Here is a 12,419-nt window from a genome sequence, read left to right on the forward strand (position 1 = left end):
CATTTTCTTCCTCCTCTTCACAATTTATGTAAAATAATTTCTTTTCAACACACTTATTACCTTTATTGTATTTTCCACTAGTACAAAATGACTAATTAGTTACTAAAAAAAGGACTAAAATTTGCATATAAAGGACTATTTTTCGATCAATGACCAATAGTAGATAATTTAGAGTATCTTATAATGCGACCAAATTTTAGTCGTTTTTATCTTAGTCATTAATTGGTTGTCTCAATTTTATTATCTAGTAGCGTATTTAGTCATAAATTTGGTCATTAATTTAGTCATTGATTTAGTCATTAATTGCCATAATTAATGACCAAATGTACAAAAAAATATATTACTAAATGATTGCCTGAGAAAACCAATAATGACTAAATAAATATAACCAAAATGATGGTCGTGTTATAAGATACTGTAAATTAGCTACTAATAGTCATATATATGCAAAATTTAGCCATCGTTTAAAATCAACTAATGACCAAAGAAATATGACTAAATTTTGTTCATGTTATAAGATACTGTAAATTAGCTACTAATAGTCATATATATGTAAATTTAGTTACCATTTGTAATGAAAAAATTATCATTTGCAGTAGTCATTTATATTTTTTTGGTAGTTTCATATTCATTATATAAATGACTACTTTAGTAGTTTATATTCGTTTCATTTACTTTCATTAACAACCATTACAAGAAACTAATTTAGTCGTATATTCATTTTATTTGTGATCATCATTAATCAGCATAAACTACTAATTTAGTAGTTTTAGATTGATTTTATGCGTTCATTATTAATCAACATAAATTAATTTGTATGATTTTGCAACTAAATTTAAATAAAATGTCATACAATGTACATGTCCATCTAATATGAAAACGCAAAGTTACAAATTTTAAATATAATACTAATAATATCAAGTGCAACTATAGATAATTTCAACCACGAAAATCATATTGTATAAAATGTCAAGTATTACAATATGAGTTTCCAACTTAATATTGGTTGGAGTAGAATTTACACGAAATATTGTTTCATCACTTCAAAACATTATCATTGCATTGTCAAGGCATTGCAGGTGAATTCACCAACTATGAGGACTTGACCATCAGTCTTTGTGTGTGTCTTATGTGGGATATTGGCTCTACAAGTACCACTAGACCAGTTCTCTTCTCTCTCTCTTTAATTTTCATTTTGTCACTCCAGTGTTATTGTTCTCCTCTTTCTTCAATTCCTGCTTCTTACCGTCAATACTAAGTTCCTTTTCTGAAAAATAAAGAAGATACAATGCAGAGTATAAGACATGAAAGATGATGAACAATGGAATATAAAATAAATCATACTATAAAGGATTTATATGATATATACCTTAACATCAGCAATATTGTCAATGCCATTTTTCCCCATAAAAGCAAGAAACTCGAACAAGTTTTCTTCAGTTGGGAAATAGTGGCCATTATGTGGCCAGATGACCTGTATAAACAAAGAAAATAAAACATCACCATAGAAAATAACACCTTAGTAAACTTAGTATTCAACCTTCAAGTAATGCTAGGCACAATCATGCAAACTAAGTTACATGCTAAAAAGCCCAAGCTGTAGATTACTTACAAAGTGTGGGAGTGCAAACAAAACTACTAGAAAAAGCCAAAGCTAAGTCTAGAATAAAATGAAATGAAGTAAAAATGATACAATAATAGGCTAACCTTGTAAACATGTATATAACTTGATAATGTAGAAGGCTAGGTGAATAATTCCAAGTTTGGAGGCCGATGATGTCAAGATTTCCCAAGTCCAATGAGCATTTCTTAAGATAAGAACTACTATTCGGGTCCATTGTCACATATGAATAAGTGAGCTAGTCTATATCAAGTTATTTAAGGTGGATCAATACAATATAAGTGGATAAATCTCAAAGGAAATTACCTTCCCATTGTGTTCCTAACCTATGGTACAATATATTAGCTGTGATTTGGAGCAGATTTCTAACATCGAAAATATGTATCAATCACCACTAGTAATCCCCCAAATAGGATTATTTTGGAATGTAACTTTGGAATTCCAGTTTCTATATGATTCTTGAATGGAAAATCCACACAAAATTCCAAAACCAAACTTCTAATTTGAGGGAACACCTATGGCCATCCTCAATCACTCAAACTCAAAACATTAGTGATCATTATAACGAAAAGATAAAATAAGAGTAGTTTTGATCTGTTTTGTAGATTTACATGCAAATCACGAATAGTTTTCCCATGTTTACCATACTTGTAATTTCCAAGATATAACACATCGATTGATCTTTCACAACAAATACTTGATTCAATACAAACAACAATTTAAAATATTACAACAATACCACCAATGTTTGATCCTCAATTAGTTCAAACTAGTTAGAACAAAAAATTCAAGAAAGAGCAACAAGTAGAAATAACAAATCCATCAATCAATAATCAATCAAAAAAGGATAAGATTTGTTCTAAATCTTGATAAACAACTATAAATTATATTTACAATCCACTGCAACTAGTGGTCGTATTCAAAGATCAATACTACCTGGAGAACTCATCTTCCAAATTCTTTCCTCTATCCATGAACCTTTCTTCTATCCTCAAAATAGAATTCCCATTCAATATTTTAGGTTTCAAAAGCTTCCCAAAGGCCTTGCCAAATGAAGCTATGAATTTCATTGATTTTCATAAGTTGCTTCTTGTACCGAAAAAATATAGTTTGATCATGTGATAGATAATTCAAGAAAGTAAACATTTGTGTACAATATTTCTTAGAAGGCTTCATGTTAACAGGAAAACTTGGATATTTTAGATAGAAAACAATATTAATAGAGATGCTCAATATCACAAAACAATAGAGTGGATATAAAACTGCAGGTAGAACTAAAAAAATCCTAATTGTAATATAGTTGATTAATTATTCTAAGTGAAGCCAACTAGATACATATAAGTTTTCATTTTCAACTTTCTTTCCCATATCTTTATTGGACATGGAATCTAACTTGCATGCATCTCACAAGGCTATTTTAGCAAGAGTATATGTTACATTCTCATATTCCACACTTTATTTTCCATGATCACTCACAGTGGGTATTGGAGGAATTAGTTTCTACATCACTGAGTTGTCAACTTTCATTTTCTCAATTTCTGTTTTCCCACATGTGTAATATTTGAGTTTTCCTTAGTGGAGTTTTAGATAAGAAAAAAATAGGTCTAAAAAGAAAACATTAATCATGCAAAACAATGACTAATTATATGATGCTAACCCATATTTCTTTATTGTTGGAAGAAAACGAGTCAACTATGCTCAACTAACATCATAAAAGTTATCCAAAACCAACCTGGTGGATATTTGAAGTTCTTCTACATGAAACCGTTCCTTTGTGTGGATAAATTTCACTTTGTTTGTGGAAAGGGATATTAACTTTTTTTAGAGTGATGACCTATAATTACCATCATATTTTCCTGTTTCCAACTAATTTTTTAGCATCTTGACGTATAATCCTTTTTGTTGCATCTCAATTGCGTATGATCGCATTGCCCCTAACATATATGACCTATGCATTAGGCTACTGGTACAAATAATATAATGCATAACTAGCAATCTGAAGGGAATTAATGATTATATATGTCTATGGATCAATTCTATAGCTTATAGGAGGGGAAGGCCCTAAGAGAATGAAGATAGGACTCGTTAGTGGTCGAAAATTGGACCCACTAATTTAATTTTTTTCCTTACAAGTAGCCATGATGAATGTTCTTAACCCTTATTTTCATTATGTAACAAGGTGTGAAGTTGGATTAGTAATACTTCTTAGTGGAGATACTTACTGGTGATATTTTCCAACATTCAACACATTCCTTCTCTTCGGTATATTTCCATTTTTCTTATTTTATTCCATTGTGTATGCTCCCATCCACAACTATAATACATAACTAAAATATTTCCATGAATTCATTCTCCTGTAAATTCGTATGCTCTAGGCCCAAGGTGATTAATATGATATTGTTTGCAAGAAATATGAACAATATATTGCAATAAACAAGCACAAATGTGGTCATAATCTAGCAAGCCAACCAAAACAAGAAATAAGAAAAATGTCAAACATGGTTGAGAGAGATGGAGATGAATATATCAAAAAGTGATATTTATTTGTATCATAATTCAAATCACCCTGCATAGATCTATCTTAACCCTACTTGCCAAGCACCAAGACAGACAAAATCCTTTGAAGTGCAAACCTTTCCTTAAGTTTTTGCACTCTAAAAAATGTTTGCACCTTGAATCTCAACACATGATAGATACATGGTTAATACGAATCTACACTGGTTTATATTTTATTGATAATACATCAAATTTATATATTTATGGTTTTTGGCATACTAGAGATGTATATTATAGAATGCACCTCTCTATGCAATGTCAAATGTCAATATATTTAGTTGAAAAACTACAAAGAGAGGATATTCTCCAATGGTTTCATTACAAGGCGAATATCATAGGAACTAGAGAAATAAAGAGCAGAAAAGAAACTAAAGATAGACAAATCAATTAAGAAATATTTTAGTAGGAGAAGTTGTTGATATCTTAAGCCATGTTCGCTCTAGCACAACCACAGGACAAACAAGTGACTCAAAGGGATTTTAGAGACAACAGTCCTGAAATAGTTTAGGAAAGATTCAAGAAAACTAAATGTGACTGAGCAAAAGAATTAAATTTATGTCAAAACACAATAGAAAGAATATAAAGTGGCCTTAATCAACCAATTTCATGTGCATCCCCTATTCTTCATAGACTATAACCAATGTAATATCCCATCCATGAATTCACATTACCAAAAATAGTCATGCATTTGAGTAGGCACCTTCACACCTCTAGTCTACAATGTCTTGCCTACCACTACATGCACCAAATTTCTATGATAGGGTCATTCATAAACCCTCTCTACTTGGAAATGAAGTATTAGTTACCTGTTCAGGTCAACAGGCAATTAATTTGTCCACTAGGATTCCATTTTGAATGTGATTTTCCCCACCTGAATGGCACAAATTTGAAAGGGATGGCACTGGGTAAAAGTCCTAGGTGCAAGCTCTTAGTGGAATCAGCCAAAATAGCTTCTCATGGTTCCCCCATTGATCCAGTAAAATTCAGTCATTTTTTGTAAAATAGTACATCACTGGTAGCAAAATTCAATCTTAGGGGGTATTTTTCCATGTTGATTAGTGGTAGACAATATTATTTTGTCTCCAAGTAAATGCAATAACCAGTTACAACACATAAACATCATAATTCAAATGTGACATATCTCCTACCATATACAAACTTTTACATGAAATAGGGCACTCACCTATTTGATTGTAGACAACGAATATGCACCTAGCACTGCAACATTTGATGAGCATACATGTAGGGATATACACCATGAGATGTTCAAAACCACCACATCCAATTGTGTTATCCCAATGTATACCCTCATAAATGATGTAGTGTTGTGTTTATTAATTGATATTAATTGTATCAACATATCTGTCATGACTGTCCAATGTTAATCACTATTATGTTAAGCTAAATATCAGAATGAAACCTTCACTAATATGCACTTCAACAGAGAAGTTTACAATGTATCATCCAATATACATTACAAGGAGATAATGTCATTAATACATATCAAAATCCTCATGGAAATATATGTCACTTAATTTTTTATTTTAAGTTATCTTACAATTAAAACAATATCACAAAGATAATAGGGAAACATAAAACAAACAAGTACCTCTAAGCAATGTTAGCGCCTAAATGAGGGATAATATATTAAAATTATAGAAAAAATTAAAATCTCTACCTTAAGTTGACAAGAAGACCAAGGTATATGTCTCATGTAGTTGATTGTAGGGTAGGGGTAGATATGTCATTAAGGTCCTCCTATGCTAAATAATATTGTGCTATGCTAAATATCATAACACCATCTTCACTAATGTGCATTTATAACAGAGAAATTTGAAATGTATCATTCAATATGCATTACAAGGAGATAGTGGCACTCATGCTAAACAAAATCCTCAAAACGAGATATGCCCTATTAATTTTAAGTTAGAAAACTTGTTGTGAAGAAGACATCACAAAGTCAACAAAACCCTCAAAATGAAATATATTACTCTACTTTTAAATAATTTTCTTATAGACACCACAAATACAAGAAATAACCACAAAGTTGACAAGCCAAAGAAATATACATTGCAATTTTAGTAGTAAATATTAAAATACAAGCTAATGTGAACACTAAGGCTACGATGAGATGAAGAACAATCCAGGCAAATGAAAATCCCATAAATGCCGGTGTGGGATTCCTTGTATTACAGTCAAAGCACATCTGCCATGAATAAAAATCACATTAGATCAGATGATCTCTATAGGAAATCATAAATGCCTATATAGATTTGGTCTCAAATTATCCAAATCACATTAAATTTTATTGTGAATAATAAAAAACAATGCACCCACAAAAAAAACATTTTTTTCCCTAGCGAAAATATTTTGTTCCCACTAAAGAAACAAATTAGCCATAAAGAATTTGAAGAGAAAAAGCAGTAGGAAATATGAATAGAAAAATCACATTAAATCTTATTGTGAATAATAAAAAAAAATGCACCCACAAAAAAACATTTTTTTCTCTAGCGAAAATATTTTGTTCCCACCAAAGAAATAAATTAGCCATAAAGAATTTGAAGAGAAAAAACATCAGGAAATATATATAGAAGGTTGCTTTCGGGTTTTTCCCAGAGCTTTCTAAATACAACATTCTTGTCCATGAAATCCTTCATAGCCAAATTTGGTGAATGATGAAGGTAATGATAAAGAAATTCCTAGAGTGCTCAAAGTGCAAAGATTGGAGTACTATGTCTTCCAGTAGTGAAATGTCTTCTTCATGCGAGTCCTCCTCAATTATTGCTTGACTCTTAACATTTTGTATACATTTGGTAGCAGAAAATGTAAAGTGGTTTTTCAAATTATTCATAGTTTTACATATAACTTTATGAATAATATACCCTTCCTATGGTTCTTGTAGAATACTTTGTGAATCCAGGTTATAGTTAAGGATTTTCAAGAATTTAGGTAACATAGGGTTTTAGAATTTCCCTCGTAAAAATATACTTTGTAAATCGAGGTTATAGTTAAGGATTTTCAAGAATTTAGTTAACATAGGGTTTTAGAATTTCCCCGTAAAAATATAATTCAAACAATTTTACTGGAAAAAAAATTGCAAGACCCTGGCCAATTTTGGGATTTTCAACAATTTAGATAACATAGGGTTTTAGAATTTCCCCAGTAAAAATATAATTCAAACAATTTTACTGGGAATTTTATTTTTGCAAAATTTAGGCCAAGTTTGGGCCATCCCCGCAAGTTTTTGGCCATCCCTGCAGCCTTGGTAGAACGATGTCATTATTTATTGGCAAACTAATTTAAATTTTCATTGGCAAACTAATTTAAATTGTTATGTGGTTTATATTCAAATTTGGTGTTTGGTTGGTTTCCCTTTGAAGTTATCATTCCAAAGAGGTTCCATTGCATAATTTAGACTTGGTACGTTGGTTTCCCTTTGAAGTTATCATTCCAAAGAGGTTCCATTGCATAATTTAGACTTGGTATGGAGCTCCCATTAGAAACTTGGGACTAATTGATAAAGACGTTAGAGATTACATTTGATGGTACTTGTTTAATATATCATTCTTTTAATAATGGAAATGCTCAGTGTAGAGTACATGTTTAGGTGTAATGTAAGTATGTAAACAATTTTAAATACTAATTTAATTAAAAAATAGAAAACAAAAAAGTAAAAGTGATATCGGGGATGTCTATAAACATTTAAATGTTGGGTTAATTAAAAATAAAAATTTACAATAATAAAAATCAATTTGTTATATTTTTATTTTTTTATTAACTTGTGAATATGTTTTTTACAATACCATGGACCAGTACCATGGCTTATCAATACCACATGCCCAAAAAACATAACTTATTTCACAACCAAAATATTTTATAATAATATCACAAGATTCTTAACCATGGATATTCACCCCCACATTACCATAGATATCATTAACCTGTAAAAACTAGGCTTTGCTTCAATACTATGGCCCAATACCATGGCTTATCAATACCACATACCAAAAAAAACATAACTTATTTCACAATCAAAATATTTTAAAACAGTATGAAAATATTATTAACGAGGGATATTCACCTCCACTTTACCATGGATATTATTAACTTGTAAATAGGCTTTGCTACAATACCATGAGCCAATGTCATCGCTTATCAATGCCACATGCCCAAAAAACATAACTTATTTCACAATCAAAATATTTTATAACAATATGAAAAGATTCTTAATCATGGACATTCACCCTCACTTTTCCATTGATATTATGAACTTGTGAATATGCTTTGTTATAATAGCATGGGGCTAATACCAAGGCTTATCAATACCACATGCCAAAAAATCATAACTTCTTTCACAATCAAAATATATTTTAACAATATGACAAGATTCCTAACCATGGATATTATTAACTTGTAAATATGATTTGTTACAATACTGTGGCCAATACCGTGGCTTATCAATACCACATGCCCAAAAACCATAACATATTTCACAATAAAAATGGTTTATTTTAATTTAATTTTATAACATTTTTTAAATTGAAGCGGAATAAGATTATAATTACTTTGAGATATGTCTAAACTCTTTATCATCACCACTACTAAAAATAATCCCATAGAAATTAAATTAAGGTTTTAATAAAATTAAAAATGAGAATACTTTTATATTTAAAGATGTGAAATTTATATAATATAAATAGTGTTAGTAAGCACCAACATAGATCCATCTTAACTAAGCATCCAAGGGATGAAAAAAAGAAAAGTGAATGGGAGAGGGGACTGGGGGAGACAGAGGGAGATAGTGACAAATCCGGAAAGGGAGGGGGTGGGGGGGGTGCGGTGGGAGAGGGGGCTGGGGGAGACAGAGGGAGATAGTGACAAATCCGGAAAGGGAGGGGGGGGTGCGGTGGGAGAGAGAGAGAGAGAGAGAGAGAGAGAGAGAGAGAGAGAGAGAGGAGAGGAGGGAAGAGAGATAGGGAGAGAATGAGAAGAGATAAATAGGGAGACACATAGATGGAGGGGAGAGAGATAAGGGAAGAGAAAGGGAGATAGTGATAGAGTTGGAGAGAGAGAAAGAGAGAGAGATGGGAGACATAGAGGAAGGTGGGAGAGAAATGGGGAGAAAGGAATCAAGAGAGAGGAGAGAGAGATGGAGTTGGAGAGGGAGAGAGAGGGAAGGAAGAAGAAATACATAAGGGGATAAAGGTGGAGAGAGAGAGGAGAGTGGGAGGGAAGAGAGAGAGAGACAGAGACAAAGAGGAAGAGGGAGGGGGAGAGAGACAGATAGATATGGAGAGAGTGTGTGCATGTTTGGGGGTGAAATAGAGAGAGTGAATAAGAAAGAGATACATAAATACAAAAATAGATATTATTATTATATAACCTCCCTAGATCCATCTTAACCCTGGATCTATCAAGCATTGAGTGGGATAAAATGTCTCAAGGTGCATACCTTTCCTCAAGTTTTGCACTAAAAAAAGAGGTTTTCACCTCGAGAGATTGGATCTCTGTCAACTCTTGATAAATCTGGGGTTAAGATGGATCTAGGCTAGTTATATGTATTTGAAGTTTTTTTGAGGAAAATCATACTTGGATATTTTGTATAATTTTAGCATAATTGCATGTATTTGATGTACGTTTTTTTTATAAATTATAAATATATAGTTTTCATGAAATTTATTTTTGCACATCAATACCAAAGCATGGAGTGTTTAACATAGGGTTTAAGGGGTGGCACAATGTTCTTGTAGGATTCAAGGTAATGTCTTGAAACCTCAACAACCTTTCATACAACACAGAAAACATTGTGCCTACCAAGTTTCAAACCCCATATTCACATTCAACAAGTTGTGTGCACACCTAGGGGTTCACATTCCAATTAAGAGGAATCCCAACCATCACAGAGCCATCATGGAAGCCCAACATTGACCATGATATTCAATCTTTAGAAGTACTCAATGTGCTCTTCCATTGAACCCTTTTATTTGAGATTTATTAATTGGCTAAAGAAGGTGTTGCATTTTGTATCCTCATAATGTGCTACCAATTCTTTCGTAAAAAATTTCCAAGTGACAATTGACCATCAATACCACACAAACTGATTTGTTCTAAATAAAAAGATGCAATGCGCACCTTTTGTGTGTTTGACACATCATGTAGATCAAAGAATTGCTCCATCTGTAGTATCCATGTCATCGGATCCTTTCCATAAAACTTCCTCATATCAATATTTGGAATGTGGTTAGTCTTCAACCCACTATGGGAGTCTCTAAAATCATAATTTGTATTCATTTTATCCTCATCATGATTTTCATGGAGTACCTTTTCATCACTAGGAAACATTTCTTGTAGCAACTTTGTCGAACCTCCTTCAAACCTTCCATGTCCCTTTTCATTTATGTTTCCAAACCATCCTTCAAACCTTCCATCTTGAAATTTATAATTACTTCCTTGTTAAATTTTAAACCATTCATCTTAGCTTCTAGTTCATTTTTCGTTACTCTTTGCAAGAGTGAAATTTGTTGCAGTTGGTCTCATAATTTTGATATATCATGGTGCATTTCTTCCTCTTGTTCATGAATCATAGAAGAGATTTATGGTTTCTTATTAGGTGTGTCAATTTTTTTTGTTTTTAGGAATTTTTGAATCAAACAATTATATTTATGCTTCACTATTCCCTTTGAATCACTTCAAATTGTTTTTTCAAACAAAATTTATACAAAATTCAAAACAATGCACACCTTTTTCTTTCTTTTTAGGAGCTCGATATTGAAATTTATATATCTTTGTAATTTTGAATCTCGGAGGTTTGAAATTTTGTTGCATGGTATCCCTCTGAGTCTTCTTTCCAACCCCACAAGTTAGACCGGTATTGGATTCAGCAAGAAAGAGTTATGCCCAATCTCCCACAATGACCTGATTATAGACTCGTTTAGTAGAGTGAAATTGTATGGAGTTCCACGTGTCACTGTTTTGACCTTTATCCTTGAAAATGATATACAAAAATATAAAATCCATTCTCTTTTAGCCACCTCTTACGAAATTCAAATCTGATGCTTAGAGATAAAGTTATGATGATTCTCCCTAGGTCACATGTTTGAGATGAAATTCTAGAGCCTGCAAAAACCCTAACTTCCTCGGATAATATCTCTGAAAATATAGCGAACCAAGATCTAAAATTTGTACACAAAGTTCACCAATATTTTGGTTCCATATGGTTGCAATTTTAGCTTCTGAAGCCTTGCAGAAAAAAGTTATAAAGAAAATGCTAAGATGACTTGTTTGAAGAAGTGAAACCCTAGAATCTAAAGCTATGATACCAAATGTTATGCAACCAACTCTCATAACAAAAGAAAGATAGATCAATGACTTAAAAATTATCCTATTCAAGGGGGAAACCTTCTTTACATCACATAAATGAAAAATTATTGGATGATACAAATGACAAGACCTCCTTGGTATATATAGGAGTCTAAGGGGCCATAATATAGTTAGAACCTACATAACAATAATAACGTAAGGGAACAATGGTAACAATATTTTGCTTCTATGGGGCACAATAATAAAAATAAGGGGCTAAATTAACAATAAAAATAAGGAGGCTACACTAGTATTAAAGGGGCCTAACATTATAATCCAACTTGGGTGAGATACCTAACCTACCAAAGGTAAGGATCACACACTCCAAAGCCTCCTCAACCCATTTTCCAGACAGGGAGGGACAATGTCAATAAGCCCGAATTGTGGGTATGATGCCAACTAGTGTATACTCTGCTAGACCAATATAGGGGAGCATACATCTTCCACCCTATGGGTGGCAGAGATGGGAGATACCCTATTGTCCAGAGATCCCTCAACCTCAAGAGCCCTCAATGCTCCATTCCCTCCTTAGGGAGCTCAACTAAGGGAGAAGGGCTATGCTTAATGTTCTCGATCAGTTCGGACCCTTTCCCAGGAGGGTCCATCCATCAACCCATTCTTCTCTTTATAGATCAGAAACACATCAGTGTGCTCATATCCGGTATCGGCTCAAAGAATTGACTAAAGAATTCAATCATACTAATTTATGTAGTTATTTTGAGCAATAATCCTTTGTTTTCCTATTCATATGAAACATCAAATCAAATATCTTGTTAAAGAAAATACATTTCATAGAAGGATACTTTATTCATCTCCCCCCTCATGGAGGCAACAACCACAAGCCTAATCTTGTCTCATACAACAACACTATCTCAATCTATGA

Source organism: Pinus tabuliformis, chromosome 1_2 (genome assembly GCF_031772625.1).
Source record: "Pinus tabuliformis cultivar Carrire ecotype Pingquan chromosome 1_2, CPIR1, whole genome shotgun sequence".
NCBI classification, from domain to species: Eukaryota; Viridiplantae; Streptophyta; class Pinopsida; order Pinales; family Pinaceae; genus Pinus; species Pinus tabuliformis.